Source organism: Bos indicus x Bos taurus, chromosome 4, assembly GCF_003369695.1.
Source record: "Bos indicus x Bos taurus breed Angus x Brahman F1 hybrid chromosome 4, Bos_hybrid_MaternalHap_v2.0, whole genome shotgun sequence".
In the NCBI taxonomy this organism is placed as follows: Eukaryota; Metazoa; Chordata; class Mammalia; order Artiodactyla; family Bovidae; genus Bos; species Bos indicus x Bos taurus.
This window is the reverse complement of record NC_040079.1, coordinates 79,254,933-79,282,748: the sequence shown is the minus strand read 5'-3', so window position 1 is coordinate 79,282,748 and position 27,816 is coordinate 79,254,933. Positions and strand designations below refer to the sequence as shown.

The 27,816-nt window shown below is 38.4% G+C and overlaps 1 protein-coding gene across 4 annotated transcripts in view; it reads right to left on the bottom strand.

The window, feature by feature from the left end:
• The window catches only part of LOC113891585 (platelet glycoprotein 4), a 93,790-nt gene extending 69,684 nt beyond the window's left edge, over positions 1-24,106 (bottom strand). For 3 of the 4 annotated variants that reach the window (XM_027539794.1, XM_027539797.1, XM_027539806.1), the window contains exon 1: positions 23,922-24,106. The gene's annotated coding sequence lies outside the window, so the exon portion shown is untranslated. The remainder of the gene's footprint in view (positions 1-23,921) is intronic. The other variant, XM_027539800.1, reaches the window with a different exon arrangement.
• Positions 24,107-27,816: the final 3,710 nt, after the last annotated feature.

The window sequence follows — 27,816 nt, the reverse complement described above, 5'->3', positions numbered from 1 at the left end:
ACTGAACTGAACTATGCAGCACAGGGAACTCTATACTCAGTTTTCTGTGGTGACCTAAATGGGAAGGGTATCAAAAAAAAGAGGGCATATATGTATACATATGGAGAGTGCTTTTAAAAGTCATTGAACTTATCTCTAGAATCTTATTGGAGGGCAGCAGACAAATTCTTATTGTGTGTTGACTGACTTTTAAAATAATCACATCACCATTTTTTATTCCTTGGAAAACCACTTGGTGTTTAATGTGTGAAATGATAAAACTTATCAGAAGCACAATTTTTAAAAGCCCAAAGTGTGTCGTGTAAGACAAATGGCTCACATCGAGGGCACTTACTGCAGGCAAACACCTTTCAAAGGACTCTATATGGATTATCTAAATTAATCTTCATAACCATAATTTGAAGTAAGAATTGTTGGTTTCCTTAATTTACAAATAGTAGAAGTACCATGCAGTCCATGGGGTCTCAAAGAGTCGGACACGACTGAGTGACTGAACTGAACTGAAAAGTACCAAAGTACTGAGAGGCAAAAGGACTGAGAGGTCAAGTAAACTGCTCAAGGTCAAAGAATGCCAAGCTATGGTTGTATCACCTAGGACACTTGTCTGCAAGTAAGAGAATGCTCCAATAAAAGTAGATCAGAATATGGGGGGAACTTTACTTGTCAAATAATAAATATTAGGAAAACTATCAGCTTCCAAAATTCTAACTCTTTTCTAAAGCAGCCATTTTTAAATATTGGGCTGTCATACCATCTTGATAATACAATTATTTGCTTAAATTGCATATACACGTGTATGTATATACAATCAACTCAAAATCAAGACCATCTCCTGTCCCCTGCTGCTGCTGCTAAGTCACTTCAGTCGTGTCTGACTCTGTGCGACCCCGTAGACTGCAGCCCACCAGGTTCCCCCATCCCTGGGATTCTCCAGGCAAGAATACTGGAGTGGGTTAAGGAGAAAATATTACATGTTAAGTTTTCAAAATCAAAGTTCAAAATAAAAATTAAGTCCAAGTTTCTATTGCTCTGGGAAACAAAACTGTTTAACCTGACAAAGGGAATATGAAACATAAAATTAATCTAAAACAAAGAAAAATAATCATGGTTACCTGGAAAAGGTTTTCTTTTTTGTTTGTTTTTTGTGAGAAAGAAACTTTGGGAATGGCTGCATACTGTATATTACTGAAATGGAAATGAGTTTTACAATCACAGACTCAGGTGTGCAAAAACAAAATTTTGTTGCACTAAATTTCATTTTATCTCAAACCTCCATTCTGTCTGATACAGCATATTTAGTCACTTTTAAGAAATTTCATTTTTGCTGTTCCTCAGTCATTTCAAGTTTAAAACTCTTGTTACATCTTTCTCAGTACAGGCTATTTTCAGAGAAGGAGATGAGAACACAGAGCATGCCCTCTCAAAATTTGCAGCTATGACTTTCCCTGGTTCTGGCCTTGAGCACTTTGCAGGTGGTGCCTTTCTTTTTCTCAGCTAACTTGCATAACCTTCAGGGGCCTTGAGCTCAGTGTTAGGGTCCAAGGGGCTCCATGAATCTGCTTCTAAACAGCGGCCTACGTACCACACACAGCCCTGGATACTTCACTGCCATAGTCTCTGGGGCAGTGTTTTCTGACATTTGTTCTCTCTGATAACACTTGTGTTCTGAGGTCCTCCCACTTGAGAGTTGAAAGGGAGAAGAGAACTTGCCTTTAGGAGTGAGTCGGCTGTGGAACGGATCACAACAGCTCTTTGGGATTCGTTCATGTCTAAAGTCTGTGTTTCCACTTTTATCCATGCTTCAGTTCTGTTCAGTTCAGTCACTCAGTCGTGTCCGACTCTTTGTGACCCCATGAATCGCAGCACGCCAGGCCTCCCTGTCCATCACCAACTCCCGGAGTTCACTCAAACTCAAGTCCATCTAGTCGGTGATGCCATCCAGCCATCTCATCCTCTGTCGTCCCCTTCTCCTCCTGCCCCCAACCCCTCCCGGCATCAGAGTCTTTTCCAATGAGCCAACTCTTCGCATCAGGTGGCCGAAGTACTGGAGTTTCAGCTTTAGCATCATTCCTTCCAAAGAAATCCCAGGGCTGATCTCCTTCAGAATGGACTGGTTGGATCTCCTTGCAGTCCAAGGGACTCTCAAGAGTCTTCTCCAACACCACAGTTCAAAAGCATCAATTCTTTGGCACTCAGCTTTCTTCACAGTCCAACTCTCACATCCATACATGACCACTGGAAAAACCATAGTCTTGACTAGACGGACCTTTGTTGGCAAAGTAATGTCTCTGCTTTTTAATATGCTATCTAGGTTGGTCATAACTTTCCTTCTAAGAATTAAGCGTCTTTTAATTTCATGGCTGCAGTCACCATCTGCAGTGATTTTGGAGCCCCAAAAAATAAAGTCTGACACTGTTTCCACTGTTTCCCTATCTATTTGCCATGAAGTGATGGGATCAGATGCCATGGTCTTCGTTTTCTGAATGTTGAGCTTTAAGCCAACTTTTTCACTCTCCTCTTTCACTTTCATTGATCAAGAGGCTTTTTAGTTTCTCTTCACTTTCTGCCATAAGGGTGGTGTCATCTGCATATCTGAGGTTATTGATATTTCTCCCAGCAATCTTGATTGCAGCTTGTGCTTCTTCCAGCCCAGCCTTTCTCATGATGTACTCTGCATATAAGTTAAATAAGCAGGGTGACAATATACAGCCTTGATGTACTCCTTTTCCTATTTGGAACCAGTCTGCTGTTCCATATCCAGTTCTAACTATTGCTTCCTGACCTGCATACAGGTTTCTCAAGAGGCAGGTCAGGTGGTCTGGTATGCCCATCTCTTTCAGAATTCTCCACAGTTTATTGTGATCCACACAGTCAAAGGCTTTGGCATAGTCAATAAAGCAGAAATCGATGTTTTTCTGGAACTCTCTTGCTTTTTCCATGATCCAGCAGATGTTGGCAATTTGATGTCTGGTTCCTCTGCCTTTTCTAAAACCAGCTTGAACATTAGGAAGTTCATGGTTCACGTACTGCTGAAGTCTGGCTTGGAGAATTTTGAGCATTACTTTACTAACGTGTGAGATGAATTCATACTTAGGGCACAACTATTTTCCTAGTCTTTAATAAGACTGAATAGTAACCGAATGTCAGTTCCTTAGGTCCACTAAAAGTTCTCCCTCAATATGCAGCTTCATATCTTGCAGTTAGAAAAGAGAATGAAGTGGGCAGAATAAAACCATGTGGATTAATACCTCACAGTATAACTTATCATAGTATAAAAAACTATAAATTGTGGGAAACACACACATGATAGAAGTTTAGCTAAGAAAGAGATCAATGGGGACTGAATTCCTAAGAATATGTTCATAGAACTTTTACATCCTTAATCTTCCCTAGAAGATGAGTTAAATGTAAAAAAGTAGAAGGAAGTGGGATTCGTGGGAAATAAAATTAGATAAATCACGTAAATCATTTAGAAATGTAATTGGTATGGTTGGAAAAAGGCATGTGCACAAGCTAAGCCTGGCTTGCCATAAAGGTTCCTATCTACAGAGAGATGGACATATTAGAGCAGTTTATAGGAGACTTAAGTACCTGAACATAACCTGACAGAAAAGATAGAAGGGAATAACAAGATATTAAGATTTAAAATTATGACCTCTGGTTAAATGTGGCAGGTAGAATACATTTTCACTTGCATCTGAAATCTCATTAAAATGAAAGTTGTAGGTAGAATTTATAAAAATAGGAACACACATGTTCAGCTCAAAGATTTAGATTAGTGAAGACAAGAAATCCGTCAACATACAGAAAGCATAATGGACTAATGGTAATTGCTCAAACATCCTACAATCCGATTCTAAACATGTAGAATCTACTCTGTCAGCAAAAAGAATCTACTCTATAAGTCCACATAGGACCATGGGGTGCATGGAAAGCAGAGTCTGAACTTGATTGAATATCTCAGGAAGTCCTAAACCTAAAGCTTCTCTCCACATATTTTACACAGCCTGCTCTCCTTCCTCCTCATCTGTCAGAAGATGGGGTGTTTCCTCTTTTGAAACATGGAGTAAGAGATTTCTGGACCTAAGACAAGGAAGCCCAGCTAGGGATATGAGGGAGATCCATGTCGAAATAAGTTTAAGCCCTCACACTAATTTCTCTTCCACTGCCAATTCCAGAACTCTATCAAGCAAAACATTACAGAATTCCTTTCTAAGGAAACTGGCACAAGATAAAACACTTGACACTATTAGCTGAAGTGGAGAGGAGGTCAGGGAGCACAGTGAAATGGTCAGGACCTTCTGCTCAATCCAGAGTAGTACTGTCTGGGGCAAGTATGATACAAGCCTCATGCTAAATATTCCTTTAAAATATCCAGTAGCCACATTGAAAATGTAAGTAACTAGGTAATATTACTTTTAATATTATATATTGCTTACTACAACATCATAAATACTATCATTTAAATAAACATAAATTATTAATGAGATTTTTTTGCAGGGGCACAAAGTGTTAAAAGTCTGGTTTTTACTTTACTCTTAGAACACATTTCAATCTGGGTTAACTATATTTCAAGTTCTCAATAGTCTCTAAGTTGCTTCAGTCATGTCCGACTCTGTGCGACCCGAGATAGCAGCCCACCAGGCTCCCCCGTCCCTGGGATTCTCCAGGCAAGAACACTGGAGTGGGTTGCCATTTCCTTCTCCAATGCATGAAAGTGAAAAGTGAAAGTGAAGTCGCTCAGCCATGTCCGACTCCTAGCGACGCCATGGACTGCAGCCTACCAGGCTCCTCCGTCCATGGGATTTTCCAGGCAAGAACACTGGAGTGGGTTGCCATTTCCTTCTCCAGTGCATGAAAGTGAAAAGTGAAAGTGAAGTCGCTCAGTCGTGTCTGACCCTCAGCGACCCCATGGACTGCAGCCTTCCAGGGATTCCAGCCATTCGTCCATGGGATTTTCCAGGCAAGAGTACTGGTATGGGGTGCCATGGCTACCATATTGGACAGTGCAACTCTAGAATGAAATCTGTATTCATTTTGCCACAGTCTTAAATATAAATGGACAACCACCAGACATTTGAGGAATACTTCTGACTTGCATGAAAAAAGTCAAATACAAATAAACAATAAGGTTGAATACAAGAAAAAGGAATAAAAAATAAAATATTTTTGTGATTACTATCATCAGACAAGTAAGAGACAATTTTGTATCATGAAACTAGTAAAAAACCATGGGGCTTTCCTGGTGACTCAGTGATAAAGAATCCACCAGCCAACGCAGTCCCTGGTCCAGGAAGATAACTACATGCCGTGGAGCAACTAAGCCTGTGCATCACAACTACCGAACCTGTGCTGTAGAGCCTGGGAGCCCTAACCACTGGACCCCATGCACCTAGAGCCTATGTATCGCAACAAAAGAAGCCACCGCAAAAAGAGAGTAGTCCCCACTCACCACAACTAGAGAAAAGCCTGTGCAGAAATGAAGACCCAGCACAGCCAAAAATTTAAAAATGAATATAAAAATTCTAATCACAATTTTAAAAAATAAATAGGAAAGAATCACTTTAAAAAGAAAACCATGAAATCCTAAAATCCACATAAATAAAAGGCAGCAATCTGGAAAAAGAAAACCATGATAGTAGAAGTAACACAGTGGAGCAAGCATTTGGAATATCTGAGTACAGAGGAGCCACGGAGCAGCATTAGAGTAGCTAGCTATAGAACAGACCCAACATCCACATAATGGGGTTTCCAGAGGAAACAAAACCAGACAAAGTGGAAATAGGATAGAATGCATGAATATTTTTCAGAATCAAAGGACATTAAATCCCCAGAGTGCAGAAAGTCGTCCATCTACAGCAGAGCGGATATAAAGGGCCACAGGCTATGACCTAGCTGCATGTTTTCACATCACAGGTACCAAAAATAAAGAGAAATTCTTAAAAACCTCTGGTGGGCTTGAGAGTAATGTCACATACAAATCGAAGAGACAACAGACAGCAGCACTGGGGATTTACAAGTCAAATAGCAATCTCTTCAAAAATGTCCAAAAATTATCTCCAGCTGTTATTCTCTGTGCAAATATATTTTCAAGAAAGAGGATATAGACATTTTAATATACACACGGGCTTCCTAAATTTTACTTCTCTTTTACTGTTTTATAAGGAGCCCAAGAAATCTCAGAATATAAATTTTACTGAAACAAGGAAGTAAAAGTAGACGGGGAATTAAGGAAATAACTAATACAACAAATGAGAGGCATAGGGAATTTCCAGGAACAGCAGAAGGGAAGTTTCACAGTAAGAATTATGTCACAGGTCAAGGGGAAAAAAACAAAAACCAATTAATATTGGACCAAGAGGACAGAGGATATAAGGATGCAGTTATTACCAGGAAAACATAAATTGCACCAGAAAGAAAGCACTCATTGTTTATTTCCTGGCTCTGCTGCTCAGAAAATTTCTAATGATTTACACAGTCAATACTATTCAAAAAATACCTACACTATTAGATGGAAGGTGAGAAGTATGTATATAGATGTGATGGATGGAGTGGTATTGTATTTAATACATAAAAGTTAGATCCTTCTCTTCTACAGGAGGAAGTTGTATTAAAAAAAAAAAACAGCTTTTTTTTTTTAAACATCAAGAACACTTTAAGTATGTCATCTAAAAATAGTTCAGTATTCTAAAATTTAACATGGGGAGTGGGACAGGGTGGAGCAAATAAGGCAATTGTCTATTTTTCTTTAAGTTTAAAAATATCATTTGTCCTTTTAAAAAACTAACAAACATTCATTTGATATCTATATACATTTTAAAAACAAGATTGTAAGTGAATTGAGCTGTGCTAAGCAGTCCTTTACTTTTTTCCTATCTTGTGACTCTTGCCTTCACTCTCTTGGTTTTGCTGTGGCATCTTCATTTTCCTAAGTATTTCCCTGGAAACCTGTCTTCTCAGGATAAAGTTTTATTTCCTGCTTTAAAAAGTTTGAGGCCATCCATTATGTATCTCTTAAAATTTCTTCAAAATACAGTACCTCCTTGACACAGGTACTGTCATCCCTTACTTGGAATCCTGAGTTTCTGTGAAGGTATTTTTGGGCATGGAGAGTTAAGTTCATGTTTCTGTTAAGAGATTTGTGTAGAAATTTCAATAACCATTCTACCTGCGTCATTTCTGTTTAGCTGGAAAATTTTATTGAAATCTTTACAAACATTTGCTATATAATTCTACAATCAGAAAATCAACACAAAAAGTGTAATTCTTTGTTTAGAATTTGACCAATTGCTCTATGAGTATGAGTGAACTCCGGGAGTTGGTGATAGACAGGGAGGCCTGACGTGCTGCAATTCATGGGGTTGCAAAGAGTCGGACATGACTGAGCGACCGAACTGATGTGGAATCTAGAAAAATGGTACAGATAAACCTGTCTTCAGGGCAAGAATAGACATAGAGAATGGGCATGTGGACACAGGAGAGGAAGAAGAGAGTGGGAAGAATTGAGAGAGTAGTATTGACATATAATATGGCCATGTGTAAAGTGGATGACTGGTGGGAAGCTGCTGTATTGCACAAATTCAAGATAGGAGTGAGTGATATATTTGTAAAATAACAAAAATTGATTTTTAAAGGAAGAGAAAAAGTGAAAAGAAGGGGTGAAGGCCAGATGTTGAAGCTCCTTGTATAATATTTCAAGGAGATTGAACGTTATTCTGGAAGCAGAATAGAACTGTTAAGTAATTATAAATAGGGAAAGGGACGGGTAAGTGTTTTCATTTTTAAAGGGCCAAGTTAAAAGCAGTACATTGGGATGAGAATCTACATAGAAAACTAAGCAAATACTGGGAAGATAGATAGCTCTGCACTAAGACTTGTGTTCAGTCTAATGAGGAGAAGGTGGACTCATTCCTGACAGAGTTTGGATTAGTGGGAGAATGGTGCAGTTCATGGCAGCAGCTGTGGCAAAGGGTTGTAAAACGAAAGCATGCCCTTACAGCCATCATCATGAGTGGGAGAGAGATTCTGGTTAAGCTTTTATTTTATTTTTTTGATGGTGCTCTGGAGCATAACAGCAAGGGTAGAAAGAAAATTAATGAAAACTGGGTAAGAACTGAGTAACAGTCCTGGTAAAAGCAGAGACAATACACTAAAGGTCAAAGGAAATGAGGGACTTGACACTTCTTTTATATTGGCTCAGGCTGAAGTGACATAGTATTTGCTCTACAAATAGCAGAGCAGATAATATGAGCCTGCACAAACTTCAGTTGATATTAACATTAGGAAGTATTTAATCCCCTAATTTCTCACTTTCCCAATTCACATTCCAGGCTGAGGTTGGTGGATTTAGGGCCATGCTCAGCCTCATGGGAGCTGGGGAAGAGATGTGAGGATGAGGGTGAGGAACAAAGATCAACTGCAAACAGCCATGGAAGAGTAAGCAGGAGACATCGATCCTTTGATTTACTTAGTCTAGAGTCAATAACTGGACCTTGTCGGAAAGAAACAATGGAAAAAATTATTATATGAGCCTGCTTTTTGTTGAACATGTAATCTTTCTTGTTTGGCCAGTAGATGTGTAAAATGTAGATGCATTATGACAGTTCAAAAAGGATAGGATGGAAGAGAGGAGAATCTAAGCCTAATGACAGTGGGGGAAAAGGAGACTCTGGAAGAAATCATCTGGATAGTTTTTGCAGTTGAAAACCATTGCCACTGTTTGCCGCCAAGCCTGATATGCTCCGAGAAGAAAGGAATATATGTAAACAAGAATAAGAAAGCTACCTTTTTATTCTGGCATCAGTCACAACAACGGTTTTGAGGATACCTGTGATGTGTTAAAGAGTTTTCAGAAGCACATCATGTGCAGGAATATTTCAGGTAAGAAAACGGATTGGCTTGAATCCTTTTCATTTCAGATTGTACCTGCTGCTTAAATGGGTACTCAAAATACTTCTTTTGACAAAAAGCAGTAATGTAACTCCATCTGTAGTAAACTTCTAGACAATAATATTAAAGAACACACATATCCAAAAGCACATTATACTAATTTGACCCCACATAAAACAGACTCCAAGAATAGACTACGTTCCCAAGTAGCCAATGGATATTTATTGTATTATTTCCCTTTTTTTACTGTTAACAAAGAATTAAATCAGTTATCAGGAGTCTTCTGTAATGTAATTATTGAACCATTCAGATTTAAGGATCCAAAGTGCTGCCTTCGATTGTACTAAAGAGTGAATAAACCCACCTCTAGGCCCATGACAAGTATCTATAGTCTTTAAAATGACTTAAGCCTTATTGTCTAATTAAAAGTTAAATATTTAACTTGAATTTTAACTTTTTAACTTCCATTTCCTGTTGTAAATTATTATTTCTGGTTCACATAAAAAAAAGCTACACATCTTACTTGAAAACAGGAAAGATGAAATAGAATCATACAGAAGAGTAAACCGTAAAGAGACAATGAAAAATGAGCATCTTTCTTGGTTTAGATCGTATCTTCAAGGGTAACTAAAGGCCAAATTTCATGAAGCTCAATCAAAACATCCTATCCTCACTAATAAGATAATATGATAAATAAAGCAGAGTTGGAAAATAAATAACTATTTCTTCTTTATTGCTTTTATTCTATTCTAAAACCAATCAAGAAACTCAAAGATGAAGAAACTTAATCTTACATATGAAACTGGTAATCTTGAGCCTATTAAATAGCTCATGTTTAAAGATCATATATGTATAAGTCAAAAAAAGTGTTATATTTAGCAATATTACAAATACATTAAATATTACATTGTGGAAGATATTTTTCATGTGTGACTTATAAAATAAGCCTGATTTATATAAACTTATCTCCTTCTCTCTTCAGAGCCTTCCACCTGCAACACTTTCTGTACATATCTGTAACAAGTTACAAAGCAAATTATTAGCATGGGACATTTGTCAGTTTCTACTCATTTAAAATCCATACATTGCTTAAAGATTATTCAATCATGAACTTAAATCACTTAATTAGATGTTCTTTTCTTTAAGCAAAACTGATGATAATGACAGTCCATTATGTAAAAGAAAAAGATTGTCTCACTTTTTTTAGTAGGTATCTAGAATGTCTAAGTAGTAAGTTTTTAAACCACATTTATATGTTTAGCCTAGATATATATTTCCAGAGATATTTTGATTCATCATAATTCCCAACTCCAAAATTCCAGTCTCTGATTATTAAATTCTTTTCTATATAGTAAGTGGAAAGACCCTTTAAAATCTTCACAAGTAACTTTCACTAAATAAAATTAAAATTTTATTCCATTTATTTCCTATATGCCAATGGTTTATATTTACATAAAAGATTAGTGTTTATGGTATAAGTACAAAAAATAATCAGTTCCCTAACAATCTGTGCCCTTTGTAGTTATTATACATAGATCAATCTACTTTTGTGGTCCTTATTGATCATCATCATATTGCTAGCTTAAGAGGAATCAAATTTTGTATTAAAATACGCAATGGGTTGAGCATACCATAGGGCTTAGGGAGGAAATTACAAAGAACTGTTAGAATCTTATCACCAAGTACAGGAAAGTGGATTTCATGGAAGTAAGTTTAATTACTGAAGTAGCAAAGAATTTTATCATGAGAGAGAAAACAGCCCCTGACATCCAGGACCTGGCCCGGTGCTATCACTTAGGTCTTGTTGTCTCTGGACACTGCCCTGGCTCTCACACCTGGCTGTGGTATCCTCGTGTTGAACAGAACCAATTTCACAGAACATCAACTTTAGGCAAGGACACTCTATGACCATGAAGAGTCAAGACAAAAACAAAACACTCTGTAATTATGTCTGAATACAGACCTCTTATGAACACTGTCTAAGCCACAGGCATCATGTGTCCCCCTTTCCCAGCTAATCTGGGTCACTGCTGCTGCATTACCAAGATAGGCTTATCCTCCCTCTTCCTAGATAAGACTTTTTAAGGCACCAAATTGTAAAATTACCCTGCTTCCTGACAATGTTCAATTCAGAGTAATGCTCTACTTCCTTAAACCCTCTCCCCAGATCACTCAACCGAAGTTCAGCTTTTATCAGAGGTTCTTTTCAACGGCTTCTGACCCCATGGTACACTTTTTCCTCTTGGCAATAAGTAGTGAACTCAACTTTTTCAACTACAGGTGTCTTCTTGGTAGTCTCTGGCTTAAGGCAAGGACAGTAATAAGTCAGCTAAAAAGTTTGACCCCTCATGCCTGTGTTATCAGGTAGTTCTGATGCATTTGGTTATATAATTTCCCAGAATTTTGGAGAAGAGTAAATAGAACATCAGGCTTCCCTGGTGGCTCAGCAGTAAAGAATCCACCTGCCAATGCAGAAGATGTGGGTTCAGTCTCTGAGCAGGGAAGATCCCCTGGAAAAGGAAATGGCAACCCACTCCAGTACTCTTGCCTGGGAAGTACAATGGACAGAGGAACCTGGCAGGCATACAGTCCATGGGATCGCAAAGAGTTGGACACAACTTAGCAACTAAAACAACAACAACAAATAGAACTTCACAGAAGGAACATTAGTAGATGACACAGTGATGAGGAACAGGAGAGATTATTACGGGGTATGCAAAATGACACTAGACAAAGATTCTGAGGCTAAAGCTACTCTTTCAAGTATGGAGTGAAATATCCCACTGAGATGAAGAACATGATTCAGGGCACAAGGAGAGGCAGACCATGAGCCAAAGAACCATGAAACACCAAAGAGGCTTATAACCCTGTTTCACAACTAGAAACAGGGTTATAAGAAGAAAATTTTAAGTCTGAATACCAAGTCTTAGCCACTATGTTGAAAATATTATACTATTCTTATATGTATATTATATTGTATCTATAAGAAGCATGGCTTCCCTGGTAACTCAGCTGTAAAGAATCTGCCTGCCAAGCAGGAGATGTGAGTTTGATTCCTGGGCTGGGAAGACCCCCTGGAGAAGGAAATGGTGACCCTACTCCAATATTCTTGCCTGGGAAATCCCATGGAAAGAGGAGCACAAAAGAAAAGCTAAATATCACTAGGAAACTAATAACCCTCCCAGTAAAGGGTTATCAAGATAATTGTAGGTTAATTTTAATAATTTAGAAGAGATTAAGATAAAGTGTGTATTTAGAAGGGATTAAAATGTTAGATAATCAGCAAGATGGGAAGATCAGGGTACAAATGTAAAAAATAAGAGTAACGATGACAATGATGATGATGACAGTTATAAAATTATAACAACAATATGACACATAACATGAGTTGCTTAGAAGCAGGCATTATGGCTACACTTGGGCTGCACACTCTGTGCTTGCCCAGCCATAAGACTGAATAAAGAGCTCAAAGTCAGTGGCAGACACATCAGTGGTGTAATGAATGGGGAATCTTACATGTCAGAAGCAAGTTCCTGAATTGACACTCTACCATGTGTGGCAGACAATGGGCAAGACATGGCAGCAGTCTGCTGGCAGAGGGCCAGAGGATGTGGAGAGGGAAGTTAGCAGTTGATATCAGGTTGAGTCATCAGTTACCAGAGAAACCAATAGAGGGGTGCATCCCTCATTCCCCTTTGATAAGCTATCTTGGTGGAGATGTTTTGATCAGGAGATTAGGACAGCAGTGCCCACTAGCTATTTTACTCAGCTCCTGGACTGTGATGAACTAGATGGGTGGGATGGGGGTGGGGCAGAGGACAGTCCAAGAGGGAGGGGATATGTATATACATATAACTGATTCAGTTCCTTGTACAGCAGAAACTAACACAATGTGGTAAAGCCAAAAAAAAAAAAAGCAAAGGAAAGGAAGAGAAAGATTGGAAGAATCACTAGCTGGGGCCAGGGACAAGTTTGTAGGCATTTATTGATTAGATTCAGTGATTAACAAGGAAGGTCAGTAGGATGTGAGTAGGGTGTAGGTGGGCAGGGAATGGTTGAGCAAGGGATGTACAGAGAGCAAGAGAATAGCCTAAGCATGGCCTAAGCATACAAGCATTCTTAGTTACTCTCATGCATGCCAATATTTTGAGATCTAATGTGTTAAAGCTAGTCTGATTTAAACAACTATTAAAATTGAGCCTAGTGCTATGAGATAATACTTCATACTCTGTAGTTTCCAGCACTCACCTGGTAGTCCTTATTTTCCAAAAGAAGGAAGAATTTAAAACTATGTAAGACTCTGAACCGGAGAAGGCAATGGCACCCCACTCCAGTACTCTTGCCTGGAAAATCCCTTGGACAGAGGAGCCTGGTAGGCTGCAGTCCATGGGGTCGCAAACAGTCCGACACGACTGAGCGACTTCACTTTCACTTTTCACTTTCATGCATTGGAGAAGGAAATGGCAACCCACTCCAGTGTTCTTGCCTGGAGAATCCCAGGGACAGGGGAGCCTGGTGGGCTGCCATCTCTGGGGTCGCACAGAGTCGGACACGACTGAAGCGACTTAGCAGCAGCAGCAAGATTCTGAACTTGGCTTACCCATGATGGTACATGTCCTCACCTAATCTTATCTTGCCCTCAACCTCTTGCCTACATGGCAAGCACTTGCCAGGCAGTCACGCCTGCAACCTGAACCAACTTCTTCTGATCTGGTCCTTCACCACTGGATCACAACCCAGAAGATACACAAATTCTGGCTCCATTCTTTTTGCAATGATTTTTACTGGTTCTCATAGTGGATCATTTCCCCTATCAAGCTTTTTGCATTTTTTTAAACTATTAGATTACTTTTGAAGCTACTTCCTATAATAGTTTGAATCATTCACTTTGTTTCTCATTTATTTATGCTTTTATTCTTCCACTGACACTGGTAAATGTTTCATTGACCTGTAGCCACTGAAACAGTAAAATAAAATAAATTGCTTAAGCATTCTTAGCCTGGGCTTCTAATTGGGATGAAATGAGGGAATGAACAGAACAAAAACCTGGTATTTTCATGCAAGGAGCTCACAGAATCCCTAGGAAGACAGCTTTGTAAACAGACAATTATAATATTAATTTACTGTGACACTTACACCCAGGTGGGAAGAAAAATGGTGGTTCATGTAAGAAAGTGAAAGGACTGCTGGTGGAAGAAGTGATAGCTTACTGCATATAGTATACAGGGTCCAGGTAAGGAATGGGGAGACAGCAAAGGGATTAGGGGCATGCCCCTAAAATACAGATGCCTAAGAAATTGTACAACTGGGGAAATACAGTTTGGTAAGGCTTTGGTACATTGTACGAGTTTTGGAAAAGAAAGGACACTGAAGAGGTGGGCACAAATGACATCATGAAGCCCTAATGTAATGCATAATATACCAGGCTGAGGGTTTGGCCTGAATACCTAGGAATTCATTCTCTCAGAAATTTCTCTTGAATGCAATACAGAGTCACTTGGGGATTTTAGAAGGTAGCGTGAACAGGCAAGATTGGTTAGTAATGAGCTAGGTAGAGGGCTTAAAAAACAAAATGAATTCTAGGTTTTAGGCTCAGAGCAACAAGATAAAAAGAAAGAATGGAGAGGAAATAAGAGATCTGGGGTGGGACAGGATAGCTCTATCTAGCGTTCTCACTAACTGCAGGACCCGAAGCCAGTATCTTAATCTCTGTGAGCATGTTTACTCACACTGCCTATTTAAAACTATTTGAGAATTAAATAATGACAGTTAACCCTTCTTCAGAACTTATGTGCAAGGCACTTACATATTTTACATAGTCACTTGCTTATTTTGAGCAACTGGTCCATAAAGGCAGTACTTTGATTAATCTTATTTAACAGACAAGGAAGCAGAGATACAAAGAGGTTTAATATGTTCCCCAAGGTCACAGAGCTGGAAAGTGGCAGATTCCAGGTTTCAAATCTTTTCAATCCAGCTGCAGAGAGTATTTCAACCAGTGATTCCCAGTGCCTCTCATTAGATACTAGGCATTTTTCATAATTATTATGAATGCCCTGAACATACCAGTAGGTTATAATTGGCTATTATAATTTAATCCAGCCTGTTAGTTTAAAAGTATTTGCAGAGTACATATATATGCATGTTTTACTGAACTTTAGAAGATACTCAGCAGAGTAGGAAACAAAACTCTATCGGGTTTGTTTGCAATTTTGAGCATAAATGCACCTCATAAATCAAAGCACAGTAACAAGATAATGTGTTGAAAGAGGTTAGACACTTTCAACTCACGAGTAATGCATCCATGTCTAGAACTTGAGCAGCAGGCACGTAAATGGGTGAGTCTAATGATCAGGGAAGAGATTGGGGTGGTGAAAAGATTTGGGTCTCTTCAACAGCTAGGTTATAGTTGAAACCATAAGAAAATAGATGTTGGTGTTGATGGGAAGGGGGAGCCTAGAAAAACTGCAGAAAGGGCAATCCAAAGGCTAGGCCCAGACAGGAAAGCTCACTTCACTTCTTTGGGCCTCAGAGTCCTCACTTGTTAAAAAAAAAAAAAAATTAGTGAATCATGGTTTAAGAGTGTGCCAGGAACTATTCTCACTTGCAATGTTTGCAGCTTTTGTTGTGAACAAATGTGAACGTTGGAAGACCTGCTGAAAGGTGACTTCTAGCCTTAAACCGGAGGGAAGAAGTTCAACTTCATAGCTGCTGCTCTGCCATGGTAAATTATTATTAAACAAGTTTTCTTCTCACAAAAGCCCATTCAAATGGTTTCAATTGCTTTTATTTATTCTACAGGATTTCAGCTCCACAAATGCTCCTGCTGTTACTATGTACAGAGTTCTGCATGGGAGATGTGAGGAAGAAAACAAAATGGCATCTTTCATACGCAGGAGGAATATTAATGAGGTAGAGAAGAGGGAAGGGATCATTATGGTAAGCTTCCTTTCTGTTTGCCCCCTAAGATTAGAATTTACTTTTTCCTTGCCTAATCCTGGTTTTCCTGACTTCATCCGGTAAAACATAGAATTTTGCTGAACTGCTATAACTGAACGATATAGTATGCGAAACAAAGTTTGGATAACAGGAGACAAACTCTTAATGAGGTCAGGACGCAACTCTGACCAATGAATTGAGAAAGAAAATAGAGAATGATGTCTGTATCTCTCCATTTGCTGTGGCCATTACATCCGCCTCAAGGGAGGGCTTTGGAGGTATGTGTGGTTAGGCTAACAAAGAACATCTACTATGCTATGGTTTCCCATGAAGTAGGAAGTGGAGAAATCAAAACCTGTACTTTCCCTGTTCAGTTCAGTTCAGTTCAGCACTCAGTCGTGTCTGACTCTTTGTGACCCCATGAATTGCAGCACGCCAGGCCTCCCTGTCCATCACCAACTCCCAGAGTTTACCCAAACTCTTGGCCATCGAGTCGGTGATGCCATCCAGCCATCTCTTAGCAAATCTTAAAAATGACCATTGGACCCAGAGTGGAACTGGCTTTATCTAAAAACTTTGGTAAATGTACTGTAGACACCTAAGAAACTGAACACAGAAGCAAACATATCTAAGCTCTGCACATAGAATGGGAAATAGGATAAGATTTTCATGGCACTGGGTGAGATGAATGAGCTTCATGGATTTGGTTCATTGAGGAATTATCAGTGTCTGTGAATTTGCATACTTAGCATAGCATGAAACATAGAATATTTCTGTTAAATTTTATAATTTTAATAGATGATCTACCCTACACAGGGAGAGAGAGAGTAAAAAACAAAACAAAAGAGACATGCTGAGAAAGGTGAGGGTGGTACTGGTGATGGTAATATTCCGTGAAACTGCTTACCTGAGAATTTCTCACTCACAAAACTGCACACATCTATGTATTACTTTATGGTAGAGATTTATGTCAAGTTGGATATTTTTTAAAAAATGCTAAGCATAAGAAATGGAGATAAAAGATTTTAAATTGTTTTACATGGCTAAAAATTCTTAAGATCTAGTTTAGACCTCATTGGAAGGTGAACCTTTTGGGTTATAAAAGATTTACACCTATTTTTGAATAAATATGTACTATCTGTTTATTAAGTGCTTACTATGTATCCAGCACTAGATATTGCTGATACTAAGTCACAAATGAAACCCAGCCTTCATGGAGTTCACAGCCCAGCAAGAAGTGCAGACTCCACATAATAGCAAAGGTCTGTAAACAGAAGCCTTATATCAAAGAACAGAGCTGGTATCTCTGAGCACTGGCCTTATCACAGCTCATGGCAATGCATTGGAATTCCCTGTCTACGTGTCTGCTTGGATGTAACTTTTGACCAAGCAGCTCTTAAAGACTGGGCTCATAAAAACTACATATTTCCATGCAAACTAGAGTCTTTCTGCCAAGAGACCCAACTACAATTTAGATTATATTTGTCCCTCACTGCAGACAAAAACACTTCAATCAGAAATAAATTTAGGAAGCTAAGCTAAAATGGATGGGAATGGGCAAATTTAATTCAGGTAACCATTGTATCTACTACTGTGGGCAAGAATTCCTTAGAAGAAATGGAGTAGACCTCAGAGTCAACAAAAGAGTCTGAAATGCAGTAATTAGGTGTAGACTCAAAAGTGACAAAATGATCCTGGTTTGTTTCCAAGGCAAACCATTCAACATCACAGTAATCCAAGTCTATGCCCCAACCACTGATGCCAAAGAAGCTGAAGTTGAACAATTATACAAAGACCTACAAGGCCTTCTAGAACTAACATTAACAAAAGATGTCCTTTCATGATGGGGGACTGGAATGCAAAAGTAGAAAGTCAAGAGATACCTGGAGTAACAGGCAAGTTTGGCCTTGGAGTACAAAGAAGAAGCAGGACAAAGGCTAACAGAGTTTTGCCAAGACAATGTACTGATCATGCAAAGACCTCTTCCAGCAACACAAGAGATGAATCTACATGTGGACATCACCAGATGGTCAATACCAAAATCAGATTGATTATATCATTTGTAGCTGAAGATGGAAAAGTTCTATATAGTTAGTGATAACAAGACCTGGAGCTGACTGTGACTCAGAACATCAGTTTCTCATCACAAAATTCAGGCTTAAATTGAGTAAAGTAACAAAAAACACTAAGCCATTTGGGTATGACCTAAATCAAATCCCTTATGATTTTGCAGTGGAGATGACAGATAGATTCAAGGGATTAGATCTGATAGACAGAGTGCCTAAAGAACTATGGACAGAGGTTCATAACACTATACAGAGATGTTGACCAAAACTATCCCCCCAGAAAAAGAAATGCAAGAAGGCAAAAGGTTGTCTGAGATAAGACAGCTGAGATAAATAGCCGAGAAAAGAAGAGGAGTGAGAGGTAAAGGAGAAAGGGAAAAATATACCCAGTTGATGGAGAATTCCAAAGAATAGCTTTGGAATTCCAAATATTTCAAAGATTATCTCTCCAAAGGGGACATAAGAAAGCCTTCTTAAGTGAACAATGAAAAGAAATAGAGAAAAACAATAGACTAGGAAAGACTAGGGATCTCTAGATTACAGATGTCAAGGGAATTAGAGATGTCAAGGGAACATTTCATGCAAAGATGGGCATAATAAAGGACAGAAACAGGAAGGGCCCACAGAAGCAAAAGGGATTAAGAATAGGTGGCAAGAATACACAAAAGAACTATACAAAAAAAGATCTTAATGACCCAGATAACCATGATGGTGTGGTCATTCACCTAGAGCCAGATATCCTGCAGTGTGAAGTCAAGTGGGCCTTAGGAAGCATTACTATGAATAAAACTAGTAGAGGTGATGGAATTCCAGTTGAACTATTTAAAATCCTAAAAGATGACACTGTTAAAGTGCTGCACTCAATATGCCAGCAAATTTGGAAAACTAAGCAGTGGCCACAGAACTGGAAAATGTCACTTTTCATTCCAATACCAAAGAAAGGCAATGCCAAAGAATGTTCAAACTACCACATAATTGCACTCATTTCACATGCTAGCGAGGTAATACTCAAAATCCTTCAAGTTAGACTTCAACAGTATGTGAACTGAGAACTTCCAAAGGTACAAGTTGTATTTAGACAATGCAGAGGAACAAGAGATCAAATTGCCAACATCTGTTAAATCATAGAAAAAGCAAAAGAATTCCAGAAAATCATTTACGTTTGCTTCATTGATTATGCTAAATCCTTTGACTATGTGGATCACAACAAACTGTGGAAAATTCTGAAAGAGATGGGACTACTAGACCACCTGACTTGCCTCCTGAGAAACCCTTATGCCAGTCAAGAAGCAACAGTTAGAACCAGACATGGAACAATGGACTGGTTCCAAATTGGGAAATGAGTACATCAAGACTGTATATCGTCACCCTACTTATTTAACTTGTATGCAGAGTACATCATGAGAAATGTTGGGCTGGATGAAGCACAAGCTGGATCAAGATTGTCAGGAGAAATATCAATAACCTCAGATATGCAGAGGACACCACCCTAATGGCAGGAAGTGAGGAGAAATTAAAGTGCCTCTTGATGAAGGTAAAATAGGAGAGAGAAAAAGCTGGCTTAAAACTCAACATTCAAAAAGCTAAGATCATAGCATCAAGTCCATCACTTCATGGCAAATAGATGGGGAAAAATGGAAACAGTGACAGACTTTATTTTCTTGGGCTCCAAAAACACTGCAGACTGCAACCATGAAATTAAAAGCTGCTTACTTCTTGGAAGAAAAGCTATGACAAATCTAGCCAGTGTACTAAAAAGCAGAGACATCATTTTTCTGACCAAGGTCTATCTAGTTAAAACTACGGTTTTTCCAGTAGTCATGTATGGATGTGAGAGTTGGACCATAAAGAAGGCTGAGCACCAAAGTATTGATGCTTTTCAACTGTAGTGCTGGAGAAGATTCTTGAGAGTTCCTTGGATAGCAAGGAGATCAAACCAGTCAATCCTAAAGGTTATCAACCCTGAATACTCACTGGAAGGACTGATGCTGATGCTGAAGCTCCAATACTTGGGCCACCTGATACAAAGAGCCAACTCATTGCAAAATACCCTGATGCTTGGAAAGATTGAGGACAGGAGGATAAGGGGGCGACAAAGGATGACATGGTTGAATGGTATCATCCTCTCAGAGGATATGAGTTTGAGCAAATTCAGGGAGATAGTGAAGGACAGGGAAGCCTGGCATGCTACAGTTTGTGGGGTCGCAAAGAGTCAGACACAACTGAGCAACTGAGCAATAACAACAACAAGCCTTAGAGCACACAGTACTCTATATATAATACACAGTTATATTTTGGAGGTATTTCCATGTGTTATATATGTTAGTTACTAGAATTTTAAGAGTCAGTTATGCATTTATAATGGCAACAGCAAGATGCTCACTCTGGTATCTTCCTTCTATTCCTCCTGTAACTATAGTATTATTTTTAAGTCACTTGTTTGGCCTATTTTCTCTTGATAGGTCCTTAAGGAGTCTGTTTGTGTGCAGTGGTGGCAAAGTATCCACAGAATTCAACTTGTGTCTTCATCATTTACTAACTTAAGTTTTTCTTTTTTCACTTTCATCAATAGGTTTCATTCCATAGAAACAAAATTTAGAACCACCACCTGAAAATAAAAAGATCCTGGATCCTGTGCTGTCAGTGTTCAGCACATTAAGATGTCTAATAATGTTTTCTGTAGCTTACAACAATGTCTGACACACAGTAAGTGCTCAAATATTTTTCAACAAATGCATCGAGAAATAAGTTTATCTGAAAGAGGATGACTATTATGTATTCAACCAAAACAGGTTTCTGCTGTTTTACAGTCCCATCAAAGTAAGAATTGGAGAAGGCGACGGCACCCCACTCCAGTACTCTTGCCTGGAAAATTCCAGGGACGGAGGAGCCTGGTGGGCTGCAGTCCATGGGGTCGCTAAGAGTCGGACACGACTGAGTGACTTCACTTTCTCTTTTCACTTTCATGCACTGGAGAAGGAAATGGCAACCCACTCCAGTGTTCTTGCCTGGAGAATCCCACGGACGGGGGAGCCTGGTGGGCTGCCATCTATGGGGTCGCACAGAGTTGGACACGACTGAAATGACTTAGCAGCAAAGTAAGAATACTTGTAGGAAAGTGTATACCTACTCTGGGAAGACACTGTATTTAGGGTCCATGAGATGGGACCACTGTACTGAATAACCTTTTATTTCTTTATTTCCAAAGCTTCCTAGAGTGAGATACAAGAAAGACCCCTTATAACAGCACCTGTTACATTTCAAATAGAGTAATAATGAAGTTCTACATAGAATGAAGTGAGCCTCCAAATGAATTTCAATTAGACTGTGTTCTCATGAGTACTAATATCCCTCCCTTTTGATTTAGGCAAAATGGAAGAAATTTGGGGAAATTAAGATGGGAGGAATGTAAGATTGAAGTTTGGAAGATTTAATAAGAGAAACAACACTGACATCAAACTCATCACTTTTAAAACTGTCCTCACTGGACTTTTAAAGTTCACAAGCACTGAAGGATGCATGGTGCTCTTCTATTTGCGCTCACTGTGGAGTTGTTGGTGAAGGCAGCCAAGCTGTCTGCTATGTCGCCTCCAGAACGTTTGCCAATTTTCTCTCATTTCCTCCTTGAGATGACAGTGTGTGACAAAGGTCTCTGGGTATATTTCAAAACATCTTAAACTATTTAACAATGTAATATCAAGCCCTAATTTTAAAGTGTTATTTATTCTCCAGAAGACTAAATTTGTCAGAAGACACAAAGCTCAATTCACCTTGCCCTGATCCATAAAGAAATGACTAGAAAGTGCACTGTGGAACCAATGGCATACTTATTACTTGCCAGATGTAATGGAAAGAAAGTTTCCAGTGGCTTAGTCAATATGTATACTTCAACATGCAACACACGAAACAGTAAAACTATTTACTAAACTATATTTCTTTTTATATCCCCAGCACACTTACCTAGTTTAGACTGTTTCCTTTTCCTGGCAAACAATTCATTGTTTGTGATTTGAGAGAATCATTTTGGATTAGGCATGATTTCAGATTCCAGGAACCTGGTGTAGACACAGCATCACTCCTCCAGCAGCACCTCCCTCCTCCCCACTCCAGATCTCTGCTTTTAGGTTATAGTAAAGTGGAGAAGGAAATGGCAACCCACTCCAGTGTTCTTGCCTGGAGAATCCCAGGGACGGCGGAGCCTGGCGGGCTGCCGTCTATGGGGTCTCACAGAGTCGGACACGACTGAAGCGACTTAGCAGTAGCAGCAGTAAAGTGATGGCACGCTTTTCAATTTTCATCCAAAGAGCAATCAACAATGTATAAACAACTGACCAATTAAAAGTACTTCTCATCTAAAAGCCCTTCTTTTTCATTTTAAAATTTTGTGAATTTTTCCTTAAAAAATTCAACTGTGAAGTTTAGTTTGTAAATACTAAGAATATTAAATTCCTTAGCTAGTGATCTCAACCAACAATCTATGCTAAAAGCAAAATTAGCCCTAATCACTTCAAGGGCAGTACATTATTATGTATTTCTTCATTCCAAGAAAAAAAATATTCTTTCATTTGATTGGTCCACTCTGCAGTCTTATATGGTCTTTGCCACTGATTTGTTAGCATTTTAAAGCCTTTTTTCCTTTTTTGTTTTTCCTCTTTTGCCTAACAATGATTCTTCTGGGTTTGGGAGCTTACCATTTTTCCCCAGGTGAAAATCTTTTTATTATTCTCAGGTGTTTGCTTTCTTTCTGTAACTCTCAGAATAATTCATTGCAAAGTCGTCATTGTCCTTTACAAAAGGATCAAATTCCAAATAATTACAGTTTGTATTGTACATCCTTTGAAAATATTTCTCCTTTCCCCTTGCCAGGATTGCAGGAGTCTCATATATTGTCCCACAAACCCTACTGCTTTTTCTTAGTCAGGTATACCTGAGAACAGGACAGGTTGCTTGTTTCTCTCCATCTGATCCAGATCCTACCTGAGTTCTTGCATAGGAAGTGAACAGAAGTTAATACTTTTAAAAGTATCAGTCCAGAGTGCTTTCCCCTGTATTCAGCACGGCTCCAAGAGACCATTCTCCAAAGAATTATGGAAGGTGACTCTTTTAAAAGGTAAAGAAGCCTGTTTATTTCATTCTCAAGACTTTGTAACAAAGCATAGAGTCAGATGGAACTGCTTTTTTGGTATCAGCAGTTGTCTCTAAAGAAGTATATCATTATATACTTATTTGTCTCTAAGCATATCCTTAAGTTTCCTGTCTGAATAAGTCTTATATAGCCATAGTATGAAATACACCATATAACAAAAATTCTGCCATGAAACAAAATTCCCTCCCCTCAAATATCTGGTGCCAACAGTCAGTATAATTTCTATGATCACTAGTGATCAGTAATTTTATTTATGGAAATATTTTTTTCTTCTAAGACTTTGTTAAGAGGATTGAGTCTTTTAGATTATTTCTTAAATATACTTGTCAGTCTTGACAAAACACCAAAAAACATTTTTAGGTCCCATGAACAAAGGTCATTCAAATTCTAATCTCATTAAAACATGTTTTTTCAACTTGTAAGCAGAAAATTGAATTTGAGAGCATCCTTTTCAAAAGAGTAACATTTTTAAAACAAGGCACACAAAAGTTTAAATAAAATAAGAAATCAGTTTAGAACAGGACATGACAGATCAACTTAAGAATCTTAAGGAAGAAAAAGTTCCACCAAAATTGTACTTTTAAAAATACTTAAAGTTTTCTGATACTTTGACAATAAAAGATATGAGAATGTATAAATGGAAATTTCATAGGATCAGTTGAGAGACTAGTGGAAATGAAAATTTTGTCTTAAAAGTCTATCCATTTAGTTAAAAGCTTATAACTCTGTTGAAACAATATCATAAACTAAATTATTACACCAGTTAGTATTTAGCTTCTTAAGGAGTTTGAAATAACAAGTATTAATGTTTACTTGATCATAGTCCATCAACTACAAAGACATTTATAGCCACACCCCTATACAAAAATAATTGTGCTCACCAACTTTTAGAGAAGCTTGCTTGCCCAGATGTAGGATCTTAAAACTGGCTTCAGAGTGACTGTTGTAGGAGGAGATGCAGAAAATAAACACATGATTTCCACAGCTGAGAACTCAGAAATGAGGCTCAGGGTCTTGACCATTCGTCTGTCGTTAAGGTTTTCCTGACATGTGAAGCCATTGACATCCTGAGACTTCCAGCACTTCAGATGCCTAAACCAAGATAAATATAGATCCCTGACACCTGAGCCAGATGAAGTGAACTGTTAACTTGAAAAATCTTGCTCATTTCGGCCCTCCATTGAGGAAAATAAAACCTTTAATCCTTTTCCTGTTAAAACCTGTTATTTTAATTCCTTTGCTTATGAAGCACAGGAATTCAGATCAATCATACACAATCAATCTGCTTCTGTCTATTTGTTGTCATAGTATAGATACAGGTTTGAATTTCTCTTGCTTGATTAAGTTGAAAGAAAACAGTAATGATCATTAAATATTTATTTACAAACTTTTGTCAGGAAGTTTTCCAAGTGAGTCATTGAAATGTAAATATGTATTTGGTAAACTTTCTAGTATGTTTTTCTCATACATGGTTGAAGTAGTAATGTGGTCCTTTTTGGTTTGCCTCATTTAATGATGTGGAAAGTGTCACGCACTGCCAAGGTACTCTGGCTTAAATTAATCTTTTGGTATAGTTGTATCACATGATAGATTTAAATCGAATTGTGCTTAGTACTGTTGTTAAGCATAAGAATAAGGATCTACCCTCAGTCTGATGAAAGATGTTACTCTGAAGCTATAATTGCAAAATTTCTAACAATAAGTCCCTTCCTGGGATTCATATTATTTATTAAGAATCTATAATACTATATCAAAACAAAGTGGATAAAGAAATTAGAAAAGTCATGCTGCTTTCCTGAGATTTTGAGGTATTAATTATTTTCAGTTAATACAGTCTTTACAGAATGGCACTCGAGAAAAACGATGGCTTTTGGAGTTACCACTTTCTAAATGAAGCTGAACTATAACCAGTATTACCTATCATTCCAGGCAGGAGAGTGACTTTTTTCAAATGGCCAAAACTAGTATTTTAATATCTAGTATTTTATTTAGTAGATGCTGTGCACTGAGCACTGTCTACCTTCTTGGCACTTTGCTAAGTACATATCATATACTCTCATTCTCTTTTCTTAACCCTGAAACATCCTTTCAAATCTAGTTAATATTTTTAGGTCCAAATATTTACAGGAAAGAAAGCAGACTCAAGAGGATAAATACTGACAATGGACATGTGGCTAATAAGTGGTTCATATGAGAGTCTAACACCCAATTTTGACTGAAAGTGTGTTTCTTTCCCACCCTAAAATATAGTTAGAGGTTAAAAATGTTTCATCCACACATTATCTGTGTCAAAGTAATCAACCTATAAGTAATTCCAAAACTGTTTTAATTTATTGCAAACAATGTTAGGGAAAGTACAGAAGTGGTCCCTGTGGAGTATTGCTATGACACTAGAAAGTCTCCCCAGAAGCATTGTCCTTAACACAAGGAAAAGGTAGACAATCTGTAAGTACAACACAATCCTAGCCAGAGATAGCTCTCATCTCTTGCATTTACTTTTTTTTGAATTGTCCTATCAGTTTGTGTAAGCAAAGTTTGACCTACCAGAGCCTGGAGGGCCAGTCCAATGGCCGCTTCTCAGCCATTAATATCATGTTTGGCAGTCTGAGGTGGATACCTAGCACAAAGAAGTGACATCCAGGTGACACAGAGTCACCTGGCAAGGTCAGGTGGTCAATACCAGAGAGATTTGGCAGCGGAAGGTCAGATTCTTATCTATCGTAGAAGGTGACACATTTCTTTATAGAAAAAAAGGTTCTATGTGTATAAAATGCTTTTCTTTTACTTGAACTAAGAATCTGTTAAACAAAATGTTTTATCAAAGAAGTCAGAAGACAAACTACAAATTGAGTGAACTCAGGATCACATATGTCTTCTATGAATCACAATAAGTATTAGAGAATGCCCACACCCTAAGCACCTGTTATCTTTGAATATGGATTCAGTTCAGTTCAGTTCAGTCGCTCAGTCGTGTCCGACTCTTTGCAACCCCATGAATTGCAGCATGCCAGGCCTCCTTGTCCATCACCAACTCCCAGAGTTCACTCAGACTCACGTTCATCGAGTCAGTGATGCCATCCAGCCATCTCATCCTCTGTCGTCCCCTTCTCCTCCTGCCCCCAATCCCTCCCAGCATCAGAGTCTTTTCCAGTGAGTCAACTCTTAGCATGAGGTGGCCAAAGTACTGGAGTTTCAGCTTTAGCATCATTCCTTCCAAAGAAATCCCAGGGCTGATCTCCTAGGCCTTTTAAATAAGAATAGGGAATGTGGAATATCCTTTCTATGAATTATATATTCATTATCACTGAATTTTTCACTCCCTGGTGACACTGACTTCTGAAGGGTGAATGTTGAGGGAGAGGGAAGATAGTGATGGACTGAGGTACAAGTTATTAGGCTCTGGGGTAACTCAGACAAGACCTCTGACCCTCTTCAACCAGAGAATTTTCATTCTTAAGCAGTTATCTTCAGAATTAAATATTTCATCACAGGATATTACTTAAACCTAGGACTTTTTCACCCCAAACTGTTGCCTTTTAAGTATTAAACTAGGCAAAATCAAAACCTCTCCTGGATTTTGTTGCACAAGTGCCATAAACTGTAAGGAATTAAAGTTGAACCAACAACCCAGCCACTAACAGCAGCTGTTGCCAGCTGTTAATAGCATGTTCTTCACAAGACATTATTGTGAAATGTCCAATTTCTGTGTGAAAATGTTTTTCTCAGAACAGCAGTCAAATTAATCTGCCCATATGCATTACCGTCACGGATACAGTGGCAGAAGTAGTCACACTCGTATTTCTGTCCTTCCCAGTTTCTATCCCACCCCTCAAATCCTATTTTCCTGATGCCCTCAGAGGGTCATCTTTTCAGATCCCTCTTCTCTACCTGACCAGCACCATCTAAGGTGCTCCATCAAGTAGTATTAGCAGCACTGACTAGAAGTCACCCTTCTTAGCACTTCACCCTTAAGTACTATGTCCTGCTGAATAGGTTTAGGCCTTTTCAATTAACAATATGATGCGTTTTTAAAAATCCCCTTCAGAAAAATTCGAATTTTAAATCAAAGATTCGCCCCTTTGTTTATATTCCTATTCACTGTATAAGTGTTAACAGTAATCTGTGCTTGAATCCTTGACTCTGTAACATAACAGGGAAGGAACAGTTTGTGGCCTTATCAGGAAATGTTGGCTTAAACCTCTGTACACACTTGAAAACAATGAGAATATTCACCAAGATACTTAAACATGTGAACCTTACTAAATTTGGGGGGAAAGCACATTTGAAAAACATCCTTGAATTATTATCAGCTTGCTTAACGTGTATATTCCGTATTTGAAAGACATTTTGGGGACTAATTTGTCATCGATTCCAGTAACACACCCTTCTTTCCAGGCTTTTTTATTTGTCTGTTTTCCCGTGTTAGTGTGGAATAAATAATTTCACTCAGACATTCTTCATAAGGAGCATTTTCCTACAGGAAAGCTGGGGACAAGTCAATAATAATCTTCTCTGCTTAACTTGCTCTCCTCAAATCTATACATGTGTGAAATGCCTTTATTCCAAACATCAGCTTGAGGTAAAGATTTTACCACCATTTCCTCACAAAGTTGACTTCAGAGGTGAGTGCTGGCTGGGTTTGTTATTCAAAAGTAATGAGGATTGATGGAAATCTCTACTACTAAAAATAATCTAGCGGAGCAGTGCTCTTAAGTCTTGGAAGCCTAAAATTATTGCTCACCTGTGTATTTATTTTGCTTTCTGCCTTCCAGAGTC